The sequence below is a fragment of the Bos javanicus genome, chromosome 22, assembly GCF_032452875.1.
Source record: "Bos javanicus breed banteng chromosome 22, ARS-OSU_banteng_1.0, whole genome shotgun sequence".
In the NCBI taxonomy this organism is placed as follows: Eukaryota; Metazoa; Chordata; class Mammalia; order Artiodactyla; family Bovidae; genus Bos; species Bos javanicus.
This window is the reverse complement of record NC_083889.1, coordinates 42,934,082-42,946,785: the sequence shown is the minus strand read 5'-3', so window position 1 is coordinate 42,946,785 and position 12,704 is coordinate 42,934,082. Positions and strand designations below refer to the sequence as shown.

Here is a 12,704-nt window from a genome sequence, read left to right as displayed (position 1 = left end):
TCTAAGTAATTCTCCACTCAATTCAACAGGCAACCACTGATGTGATTTCCATTGGCCTGTTTTAGAACTTGAAACAAATGGAGTTATATTTGTTTATATATATATTTGTTATATACCTTGTGCTCTTGTGTTTGGCTTCTTTAGCTTAGCAAATGTTACTGAAATTGATTCATTCGTGTTAAATCTTAATGCTTTACTCCTCTTTTTATTCTCATAACTTTTTCTTTTGGGAGATCTTAAGACCCACAAGAAGTATAAAAATACGAAGAGTGTACAAGAGTTTTCCTGTATCTTCCTTCCAGCTTTGCTCAGTGGTAATATTTTATATTGTTTGTTGTTATTGTTCTGTCACTAACTCATGTCTGACTTTTTTGTGACTCCATGGACTGTAGTCCTACCAGGCTCATCGGTCCATGGGATTTCCCAGGCAAGAATACTGGAGTGGGTTGCATTTCCTTCTTCAGGGGATCTTCCTGACCCAGGGACTGAACCTAAATCTCCTGCTTTGCAGGCAGTTTCTTCACTGCTGAGCCACCGAGCAACCAACTCCAGTCTTGCCCGGGAAATGCCATGGACAAAGGACCCTGACTGGCTACAGTCCATGGGGGTCACAAAAAAGCTGGACATGACTTAGCAACTGAACAACAACAAAAATATTTTATGTACTATAGCTTGTTGTTGAAACCCAGAATTAACATTGGTACAATACTAGTTAGCTAGACACGAACTAACATTGGTATAATACTAGTTAGCTAGACACTAACATTGGTACGATACTAGTTAGGTAGACACTCTATTCTGCTTTCACCTGTTTTTATATGCATTCTTATGTGTGTGCGTGTGTGTGAATAGTACTACAAAACTTCATCATCTGTACAAATTTATGTAGCCACCAGCACAATCAAAGTACAGAATTGTTTCATCACTGTAGAGAAACTCCCTCTGCAGACGCAGGTAGACACCTTCTCCCACCCCTAACTCCACTGTTCTCTTCTTAACCACTTTAGTTGTTATTTCAGGAATGTTTTTTACATGGAATCATGCAATATGTAATTCTTTGAGACTGACTATACTTACTCACCCTAATGCCCTGGGGACCCATTCAAGTAATTCTGTGTATCAACATTTCATTCTTTTTTATCGCTGAGTAGCTGTATGGCTTTGTTGGTTTACCCATTCATCCATTGAAGGACTTCTGAGTTGTGTTCATTTTTAGTTATTTCCAGTATAGCTGCTGTGAACAGTGGTTTACAGGTTTTTATGTGAACTTAAATTTTCATTTCTTTGGGTATCCAGCAGTATGATTGCCTGTTAAGTGTATGTTTAACTTTTAAAAAATTGTCAAACTTTTCCCAGAGTGGCTGTACCATTTTAGGTTTCCTCCAGCAATGTATGAGAAATACAGTTGCTCTGGGATCCTTCCCAGCACCTGATATTATTAATAATTTTTATTTAGGCATTCTAATCAATGTGTAATGGTGGCCCTTGTGAATTTAATTTGCATTTCCCTAGTATTTAATGATACTGAACACCTTTTAAAATCCAGCATCTCACACGATATATCCTGCATATAAATTAAATAAGCAGGGTGACAATGTACAGCCTTGACGTACTCCTTTCCTAATTTTGAACCTTTCCAGTTCAGTTCAAACTGTTGCTTCTTGACCCACATACAAGTTTCTCAAGAAGCAGGAAAGGTGGTCTGGTACTCATATCTCTAAGAATTTTTCAGTTTGTTGTGATTCCCACAGTCAAAGACTTTAGTCAGTGAAGCAGAAGTAGATGTTTTTTTGGAACTCCCTTGCCTTTTCCATGATCCAGTGAATGTTGGCAATTTGATCTCTGTTTCCTTTGCCTCTTCAAAACCCAGCTTGTACATTTGGAAGTTCTTCGTTGATGTTCTACTGAAGCCTAGCTTGGAGGATTTTGAGTATTACCTTGCTACCACGTGAAATGAGTGCAGTTGTGCACTAGTTTGAACATTTTTTGGCATTGCTTTTATTTGGGATTGGAATGAAAACTGACCTTTTCTGGTCCTGTGGCCACTGATAAGTTTTCCAAATTTGCTGACATATTGAGGGTAGCACTTTAACTGCATCATCTTTTAGGATTTTAAATAGCTCAGTTGGAATTCCATCATCTCCACTAGCTTTGTTCATGCTTCCTAAGGTCCACTTGACTTCACATTCCAGGATGTCTGGGTCTAGGTGAGTGACAACATCATCGTGGTTCAGTCAGTTCAGTTCAGTTCAGTCGCTTAGTCATGTCTGACTCTTTGCGACCACATGGACTGCAGCACTCCAGGCTTCCCTGTCCATCACCAACTCCCGGAGCTTACTCAAACTCATGTCCATTGAGTCAGTGATGCCATCCAGCCATCTCATCCTCTGTCATCCCCTTCTCCTCCTGTCTTCAATTTTTCCCAGTATCAGGGTCTTTTCTGGTGAGTCAGTTCTTCGCATCAGGTGGCCAGAGTATTGGAGTTTCAGCATCAGTCCTTCCAATGAATATTCAGGACTGATTTCCTTTAGGATAGACTGGTTGGATCTCCTTGCAGTCCAAGGGACTCTCAAAAGTCTTCTTCAACACCACAGTTCAAAAGCATCAATTCTTTGGCTTTCAGCCTTCTTTATAGTCCAACTGTCACATCCATACATGACTACTGGAAAAACCACAGCTTTGACTAGACGGACCTTTGTTGGCAAAGTAATGTCTCTGCTTTTTAATATGCTGTCTAGGTTGGTCATAGCTTTTCTTCCAAGGAGCAAGCATCTTTTAATTTCATGGCTGCAGTTACCGTCTGCAGTGATTTTGGAGCCCAGAAAAATAGTCTCACTGTTTCCATTGTTTCCCCATGTTGGTTATCTAGGTCATTAAGACTTTTTTGTATAGTTCTTCTGTGTATTCTTGCCACCTCTTCTTAATCTCTTTTTCTGCTTCTGTTAGATCCTTACTATTTTTGTCCTTTACCTTACACATCCTTTCATGGAATGTTCCCTTGATATCTCCAATTTTCTTGAAGAGATATCTATCTAGTCTTACCCATTCTGTTGTCTTCTTGTAATTCTTTGCATTGTTCACTTAAGAAGGCTTTCTTACCTCTTCTTGCTAATCTCTGGAACTCTGCATTCAGTTGGATATATTTTTACCTTTCTCCCTTGCCTTTTGTTTCTCTTCTTTCTTCAGCTATTTGTAAAGTCTCCTCAGACAATCACTTTGTTTTCTTGCATTTCTTTTTATTTGGGATGGTTTTGGCCACTGCCTCCGGTACAGTATTACAAACCTCTTTCCATGGTTCTTCAGGCACTCTGTCTACCATATCTAATCTCTTGAATCTATTTGTCACCTCCCCACTATATAATGTTAAAGGATTAGATTTAGGTCATACCTGAATAGCCTAGTGGTTTTCTCTACTTTCTTCAATTTAAGCCTAAATTTTGCAATAAGGAACTCATGATCTGAGCTACAGTCAGCTCTAGGTCTTATTTTTACTGACCTTATAGAGCTTCTTCATCTTTGGCTGCAAAGAATATAATCAGTCTGATTTTAGTATTGACCATCTGGTGATGTCCATGTGTAGAGTCATCTCTTGTTTTGTTGGAAGAGGGTGTTTGCTATGACCAGTGTGTTCTCTTGACAAAACTCTCTGTTAGCCTTTGTCATGCTTCATTTTGTACTCCAAGGCCAAACTTGCCTGTTACTCTAGGTATCTCTTGACTTTTTACTTTGCATTCCAATCCCCTATAATGAAAAGGACATCTTTCTTTTGGTGTTAGTTCTAGAAGGCCTTATAGATCTTCACAGAACCATTTGACTTCAGCTTCTTTGGCATCAGTGTTTGGGGCATAGACTTCGTTTACTGTGACATTGAATGGTTTGCCTTGTAAATGAGCTGAGATCATTCTGTCATTTTTGAAATTGCACCCAAATACTGCCTTTCAGACTCTCTTGTTGACTGTGAGGGCTACTCCATTTCTTTAAGGGATTCTTGCCCACAGTAGTAGATATAATGGTCATCTGAATTAAATTTAAACATTCTTGTCCATATTAGTTCACTGATTTTTAAGATGTCACTGTTCACTCTTGCCATCTCCTGTTTGACCACATCCACTTTACCTTGATTCATGGACCTAATATTGCAGGTTCCTATGCAATATTGTTCTTTACAGCATCAGATTTTACTTTCACCACCAGAAAGTAGAAGTGTTAGTCGTTTAGTTGTGTCCTTCTCTTTGTGATCCTATGGACTGTAGCCTGCCAGACTCCTCTGTCTATGGTATTCTCCCGGCAAGAATACTGGAGTGGATTGCCTTCTCAGTGGCTCTTCCTGACCCAGGGATTGAACCTGGGTCTCCTGCATTGCAGGCAGATTCTTCACTGTCTTAGCCACCAGGAAAACCAGACACATCTACAATTGAGCATCATTTCCACTTTGGCCGAGCCGTTGTATTCTTTCTAGAGCTACTAATGATTGCCTCTGCTCTTCCCCAATAGCATATTGAACACCTTCCGATCTGGGAGGGCTCATCTTCCAATGTCATATCTTTTCCCTTTCATGGGTCACAGCCTTGTCGTAGTGCAGGGGACTGTGCAACTCAGTGAAGCTGTGAGTTATGCCGTGCAGGGCCACCTGAGATGGACGGGGCATAGTGAAAAGTTGAGAAAAGGTGCTCCACTGGAGGAGGAAACAGCAACCCACTCAAGTATTCCTGCCTAGAGAACCCCACGGGCAATATGAAAAGAAATTACAACCAACTAACAATAACTGCATGCGTGTGCAGCTGGGGCAAAACATGAACAGTAAGATACAAAAAGACCAAAACAGAACCCGTTTCTTTATTCTTAACTGGAAAATCCCATGGCCAGAGGAGCCTGGCGGGCTATTGTGCATGGGGTTGCTAAGAGTCAGATACAACTTGGCAGCTAAAGACAACTGCCACTTCTGTGGTGTGGGGAATGAAAGCAGGGTACCATGCGTGATCCCTGCACACAGTACCTCCAAGGGTGTGGGCAGAATCCCTTAACCACCCCCCTCTATCTTTGCGCCATTTAAGGAGCCACCTCACAATTCTCCCTTGGGGAGGGGGGACGAGCAAGAGCATCAGTCACTTGTCAGTCCCTTGTGCTGTGGCCCGAGTCCCCATAAAGCTTTACCCAAAATTCCTTGTCTGGCCTCTTACCTATTTCTGTTGATTAAAGAGTCCAAGGACGCTGACTGGCAACAGTAGGACCTCTGACATAATGCTCTGTTGATTGAATCTGCAGGTGTGGAATCTGGATACTGAAGGCTGACAGTATATTCTCCTAGTCTGTGGCATATCTCATCATTTTTCAACAGTCTTTCAGAAAAAAAGGGTTTACATTTTGATGAAATTCAGTTTACCGGAGTTTTCTCGTATGGATCATGTTTTGATGTCATCTCTAAGAACTTTGCCCAACACCAGGTTGCAAAACTTCTTTGATGCTTTCTTGTAAAGTTTTACAGTTTTCCATTTAGGTCTGTGGTTCATTTTGAGGTAATTTTTGACGGTGAAGGACAGGGAAGCCTGGTGTGCTGCAGTCCATGGGGTCACAAAGAGTTGGCCACAACTGAGAGGCTGAACAAGAACAACAGTGAAGTTTAGGTCCAGAGTTTAAAAAATTTTTTTAATTATTTATTTAATATTTGATTGCACTGGGTCTTCATTGCTGTGTGCGGGCTTTTTCCAGTTGTGAAGAGTGGGGACTGCTCTCTAGTTGCAGTGCGTGGGCTTCTCTTTGCGGTAAAGTTTTCTTGTTGATGAGCGCAGGCTCTTGGCACACAGGCTTCAGTAGCTGTGGCCCTCAGGCTTAGTGGCTGCATGGCATGTGGAATCTTCTTAGACCAGGGATTGAACCTGTGTGCCCCTCGCTGGCAGACAGAGTCTTATCCACGGTTCCACCAGGAAAGTCACGAGAGTTTCTTATGTATGCATATCCACTTGTTTAACGTTATTTGCTAGGAAGACCATCTTTTCTCCACTGAATTGCTTTTGCACCTTTGTGCAGAAATCAGTTCGTTGTTTTGAGTGCTGAAGTGGGACTCTTCTGTCCCATTGGTCTCTGTGTTTATCCCTTTTTCAGTCTTGCACTGTCTTAGTTACTCCTGCTGTGAGGTAGTTTTTAAAATCAAGTAATGTGAGTGTTCCAACATTTCTTTTTCAAAGTTGTTTTTTTAACAATCAGCTTATCTGAAGCTACCCAAAAAAATGTTGATAGAATTTTTATTGGAATAGTGTTGAATCTGTAGAACATTTTAAAAAGAGCTAGTATCCTATTTGTTTCAGTCTTTGATTTTTTTTATCAGCCTTTTGTAGTTTTCAGCATGCACATCTTACACATATTTTATTTCTGTCCTTTTTAGGCTATTGTAAATGTTATTTTTAATAATTTTGGTTCCTAGGGACTTTCCTGGTGGCTCAGTGGTTGAGAATCTGCCTGCCAATGCAGGGGATGTGGTTTCAGTCCCCTATCTGGGAAAATGCCGCGTGCTTCTGGGTAACTGAGCCCGAGCGCCACAGCTGTGAGCCCAGGCACTGCAACTTCTGAAGGCTGTGCGCCCTGGAGCCCATGCTCTGCACAAGAGAAGCCGGCACGCTGCAGTTTGAGAGTAGAGTAGCCCCTGCTTGCCACAGCTAGAGGAATCCTGCACGCAGCAATCAAGGCCGAGCGCAGCTAAAAACGAACAAATTTTAAAAACTTTATATTTTTAGGTTTCTGATAGTTTACTCCTAGTATGTAGAAATGCGGTTGATTTTCAGGTGTGGACGTGATGTTCTGCCACTTTGCTAAACTCATTTTTTGTTTCCAGAAGAAGCTGGTTTTGTATGTTCTATGGGATTGTCTGCTTAGACAATTATGTTTGTGAAAGATAATTTTTTTCTCTCTTTCTAATATTTTGCCTTTTGTTTCTTTTTCTTCCCTTTTTTGCTGCCATTCTAGTACCTATGTTGAGTAGAAGTGGTGAGAATGGACATCTTCACCTTGTTCCCCACATTAGAGGAAAGGCATTCACTCTTTGACCAGTAAGTGTGATGTTTGTTTAACGTTTTTGTATGGATGCTTATTCAGGCCAAGGAAGTTCCCTCTGTTTCTCAGTTGCTGAGTCCTTTAATCATGAATGGCCATTGCATGTTTGTCAAATACTTTCTCTGCATCAATTTATTAATATATAATCATTTGATTTTTCTTCCTTGGTTTGTTAACATTGTGGATTATGTTGATTGCAGCAGTGTTGCATTACTGGTATACACCATCCTGGGTCATGGTGAGATACATGTAAAGACACACATGTGCACGCATATATATTGCTGGCTTTTGATTTGCTAGTCTGTTGTGGAATTTTATGTGTATGTTTATGGAAGATTTCTTGTGTTGTCTGATTTTGGTATCAGTGTCATGGTGGCCTGCCTCAAATGGAGTTGGGAAGTGTTCCCTCCTCTTCTGCTTTTGTGAAGGAGGTTGTATAGAATTGGTTTTATTTCTTCCTTAAATGTTTGGTAGAATTTATATTTGAAACCGTCCAGAGATTTCTTTCTCATGGAGCTTTTGACTACAAAATCTGTTTCTCTAATGATATAGAGTTATTCAGGCTATCTATTTATTCTTGGGTAAATGTCAGATGCTGTTATTTTTCAAGGACTAAGTCCAGTTCATGAAGGTTGCCAAATTTATATATGTTGATTTGTTCACAAAATTCACTTTTATGTTCTGTAGGGTTTGTAGTGATAGCCCCCTTTTCATTCCTGAAATTGGTAACCTGTGTCTTTCTTCCTTATTTTTTTGTCAGTCTGGCTAGAGAATATTTATATTTTACATTTTTGCAGGTAATCAGATGATTTGGATTTCCACCTGCCTGCTGTGGGCTGTGGTTCCAAAGTCAGCTCAGTTTTTAAAGTTCCAAATTTTTAAAAACATTTTTATTATTTCCTTCTTTTTGGCTGCACTGGGTCTTTGTTGCTACAGGCAGGCTTCTCGTCGCATTGGCTTGTCTTGCTGCAGAGCATGAGTGCAGCAGGCTCAGTGGTTGTGGCTCAAGGGCTTAGTTCAGTTCAGTTCAGTTCAGTCGCTCAGTCGTGTCTGACTCTTTGTGACCCCATGAATCGCAGCACACCAGGCCTCCCTGTCCATCACAAACTCCCGGAGTTCACTCAAACTCATGTGTATCGAGTCAGTGATGCCATCCAACCATCTCATCCTCTGTCGTCCCCTTCTCCTCCTGCCCCCAATCCCTCCCAGCATCAGAGTCTTTGCCAATCAGTCAACTCTTCGCATGAGGTGGCCAAAGTACTGGAGTTTCAGCTTTAGCATCATTCCTTCCAAAGAAATCCCAGGGCTGATCTCCTTCAGAATGGACTGGTTGGATCTCCTTGCAGTCCAAGGGACTCTCAAGAGTCTTTTCCAACACCACAGATCAAAAGCATCAATTCTTCAGCGCTCAGCTTTCTTCACAGTCCAACTCTCACATCCATACATGACCACTGAAAAAACCATAGCCTTGACTAGACAAAGCTTTGTTGGCAAAGTAATGTCTCTGCTTTGTAATATGCTATCTAGGTTGGTCATAACTTTCCTTCCAAGGAGTAAGCGTCTTTTAATTTCATGGCTGCAGTCACCATCTGCAGTGATTTAGGAGCCCCAAAAATAAAGTCTGACACTGTTTCCACTGTTTCCCCATCTATTTGCCATGAAGTGATAGGACCGGATGCCATGATCTTCGTTTTCTGAATGTTGAGCTTTAAGCCAACTTTTTCACTCTCCACTTTCACTTTCATCAAGAGGCTTTTAAGTTCCTCTTCACTTTCTGCCATAAGGGTGGTGTTATCTGCATATCTGAGGTTACTGATATTTCTCCCGGCAATCTTGATTCCAGCTTGTGCTTCTTCCAGCCCAGCGTTTCTCATGATGTACTCTGCATAGAAATTAAATAAGCAGGGTGACAATATACAGCCTTGACGTACTCCTTTTCCTATTTGGAACCAGTCTGTTGTTCCATGTCCAGTTCTACCTGTTGCTTCCTGACCTGCATACAGGTTTCTCAAGAGGCAGGTCAGGTGGTCTGGTATTCCCATCTCTTTCAAAATTTTCCACAGTTTATTGTGATCCACACAGTCAAAGGGTTTGGCATAGTCAATAAAGCAGAAATAGATGTTTTTCTGGAATTCTCTTGCTTTTTTGATGATCCAGTGGATGTTGGCAATTTGATCTCTGGTACCTCTGCCTTTTCTAAAACCAGCTTGAATATCAGGAAGTTCACGGTTCACATATTGCTGAAGCCTGGCTTGGAGAATTTTGAGCATCACTTTGCTAGCATGTGAGATGAGTGCAATTGTGTGGTAGTTTGAGCATTCTTTGGCATTGCCTTTCTTTGGGATTGGAATGAAAACTGACCTTTTCCAGTCCTGTGGCCACTGCTGAGTTTTCCAAATTTGCTGGCATATTGAGTGCAGCACTTTCACAGCATCATCTTTCAGGAGTTGGAATAGCTCAACTGGAATTCCATCACCTCCACTAGCTTTGTTCAAAGTGATGCTTCCTAAGGCCCACTTGACTTCCCATTCCAGGATGTCTGGCTCTAGGTCAGTGATCACACCATCGTGATTATCTGGGTTGTGAAGATCTTTTTGTACAGTTCTGTGTATTCTTGCCATCTCTTCTTAATATCTCCTGCTTCTGTTAGGTCCATACCATTTCTGTCCTTTATCAAGCCCATCTTTGCATGAAATGTTCCTTTGGTATCTCTAATTTTCTTGAAGAGATCCCTAGTGTTTCCCATTCTGTTGTTTTCCTCTATTTCTTTGCATTGATCACTGAGGAAGGCTTTCTTATCTCTCCTTGCTATTCTTTGGAACTCTGCATTCAGATGCTTATATCTTTCTTTTTCTCCTTTGCTTTTCGCTTCTTTTCACAGCTATTTGTAAGGCCTCCCCAGGCAGCCATTTTGCTTTTTTGCATTTCTTTTCCATGGGGATGGTCTTGATCCCTGTCTCCTGTACAATGTCATGAACCTCTGTCCATAGTTCATGTTGGATTAGGCCTTGAACCATGTTGGATTAGGCCCTCCCCTAATGACTTCATTGTACCTTCATTACCAACTGCTGTGACATTCTGTGATACTGAGGGTTATGACTTCAGTATAGGAACTTGATGGGGATACAAGTCCGCCAGTAACAGTGTGGCTTTAGTTCGTCTGCTCTGTTGTTCACTGCTTACTGCTGTTTCTGCATCTGGACCAAGGAGGACAGGAGAGAAACAGCAATGGTATTCTCTCCCTGCTCTTGGAATCCCAGCTCCTCTGCTTAGAGACAGAATCCCCGCCCCCCCCCCCCCCCCACCTTAGAGTGTTAAGCCAGAGAAGGCAATGGCACCCCACTCCAGTACTTTTGCCTAGAAAATCCCATGGACGGAGGAGCCCGGTGGGCTGCAGTCCATGGGGTCGCTAGAGTCGGAGGCGACTGAGCGATTTCACTTTCACTTTTCACTTTCATGCATTGGAGAAGGAAATGGCAACCCACTCCAGTGTTCTTGCCTGGAGAATCCCAGGGACGGGAAGCCTGGTGGGCTGCCGTTATGGGGTCGCACAGAGTCGGACACGACTAAAGTGACGCAGCAGCAGCAGAGTGTTAAGCATCTGACCACCCACTGCTGCCACCAGCACTAAGGTATTGCATGCAGGCTAGGGCAGGAAACAGAGAAAAGAAAACCAAGATTGAAATGGAATATTCTCCCAATGCCCCCACCCGCCAGATCAGAAAGAGAGGGCTTCTCTTGGAACTCTTTCTGTCTGCACTCGATGAAAACTTCTGAGTTTTAAGCAGGTGCCTTTGAATTTAGGCCAGGCAGTGCTGAAGGGAGAAAACCGAACTCCCCACCAGTTTTATGGACTTTTGAATTCTGGTCTTTTTTCTGATTCTCCTGATACCATTTGCTTTCCACCATCCTTGGGTCATTGCTGTCTACGTTGAAAGGGTCTGTAGTTGCAGTTAGTATGATAGCTAGGGCAGCGTGTGCTTGTCTTTCCTTGAATCCTCACCATGTACTTTGGCATATGCGTTAACTTTTCTTTAAAAAAAAAAAAATATATATATATATATATTTATTTATTTATTTATTTATTTTATTTACTTACTTGGCTGCACCAGATCTTAGTTGCGGCACATGGGATCCAGTTCCCTGATCAGGAGTTGAACCCAGGCTCCCTGCATTGTGACCAAGGAGCCTTAGCTACTGGAACTGTGCATCGTAAATTGTGTTCAGTATTGTTTTGTTGATTTCCAGATGTAAATTCCAATAAAGAGTATCTGAAAGTGGCTTTTCCCCTACAGCTTTGCTGATACTCATAAGTACACATTTCTACATTGACATCGGTATTAAAGGTCCACAGGCAGGAGAAGGCATCCCAGCGCTGCCACTCACCTTGAGCTCATTGCTTATGGCATCTGTACATCATCTCTCATCTGTCAAATGAGTGTCTTGAGTCTACTTGGGCCACTGTAACAAAATATGGTAGACATGGTAACTTAGAAAACAACAGAAACTTTTTTTCAAATTTCTGAAGACTGGCAAGTCCTAGATCAGGGTGTCAGCAGATGTGGTGTCTGGTGAGAGCCTGCATCCGGGTTCATAGCTGTCCATTTTATCAGTGTCTTCGATAGCAGAAGGCATGAGGCAGCTCTCCAGGGTCTTCTTTTTTTTAAAATAAGGGCACTGATCCCATTTATGAGGGCTTTGCTTTGGGACCTAATCACCTCCCAAAGCTTTCATCTCTGTCACATTGGGGATTAGATTTCAATGTATATATTTTGTTGGGGGGGTGCATTACGTTCAGTTTATTGCAGTGGAGATAGTAGTGCCTACCGTTTAAGACTGAGGGGCAGGCGAGTTCCCCAGTTCTCTCTCTACAAGGACTGGAGGAAATCTCTGGGTTCGTGGGCAGCTGGCAGGCCCATGAATATCTGTAGGCCTGAGACCTCAGAGAGATATTGGTCATGTCCAGCAGAGCAAGTGGTGACTCAGCTGGTTTATCTACGGCTTGTTTCCCCACTAGGGTGGGAAAAGGGTTAGTCTGACCAAATATAGTTCAGTATGTGGTAAAAACCCACGTAGTCAGAGATGCTCAGTAGGTCTATAAATTGATCAATCGGTATATAATGTAAATAAAGGAACATAATGTGTCATATATTGCATTTAAGTGTGTAGAGAAAAAGAAAGGCCTAGCTAGCATTGAATCTCTACTTCATTTTTACCACATACTGAATTGTATTTTCCCTGGAGAATTTTATGCATGGAGGAGGCTGGCGGGTTACAGTTCATGGGGTCGTAAAGAGTCAGACACAACCGAGTGACTTTCATTTATATATATATATTATCTGATAACATGTATATTATTTATACATGTTAATATATATTAATATATGTATATTGTATATATGCATATTATGAATTACATGTTATTTGACATATTTAGAAATCTAGATTGGAGAAGGCGATGGCACCCCACTCCAATACTCTTGCCTGGAGAATCCCATGGGCGGAGGAGCCTGGTAGGCTGCAGTCCATGGGGTCGCTAAGAGTCGGACACGACTGAGCAACTTCACTTTCACTTTTCTCTTTCATGCATTGGAGAAGGAAATGGCAACCCACTCCAGTGTTCTTGCCTGGAGAATCCCAGGAACGGGGGAGCCTAG

General features: G+C 41.9%; 1 protein-coding gene across 5 annotated transcripts in view; it reads left to right on the top strand.

Moving 5' to 3' along the window:
* KCTD6 (potassium channel tetramerization domain containing 6) overlaps positions 1–12,704 on the top strand; it is a 47,983-nt gene that overhangs the window by 2,741 nt on the left and 32,538 nt on the right. For 3 of the 5 annotated variants that reach the window (XM_061397432.1, XM_061397430.1, XM_061397426.1), the window contains exon 1: positions 6,960–7,043. The exons of the other annotated variants lie outside the window; for them this stretch is intronic. The gene's annotated coding sequence lies outside the window, so the exon portion shown is untranslated. Of the gene's footprint in view, positions 1–6,959; positions 7,044–12,704 lie in introns of those variants that run through there. 5 annotated transcript variants of the gene reach the window in all.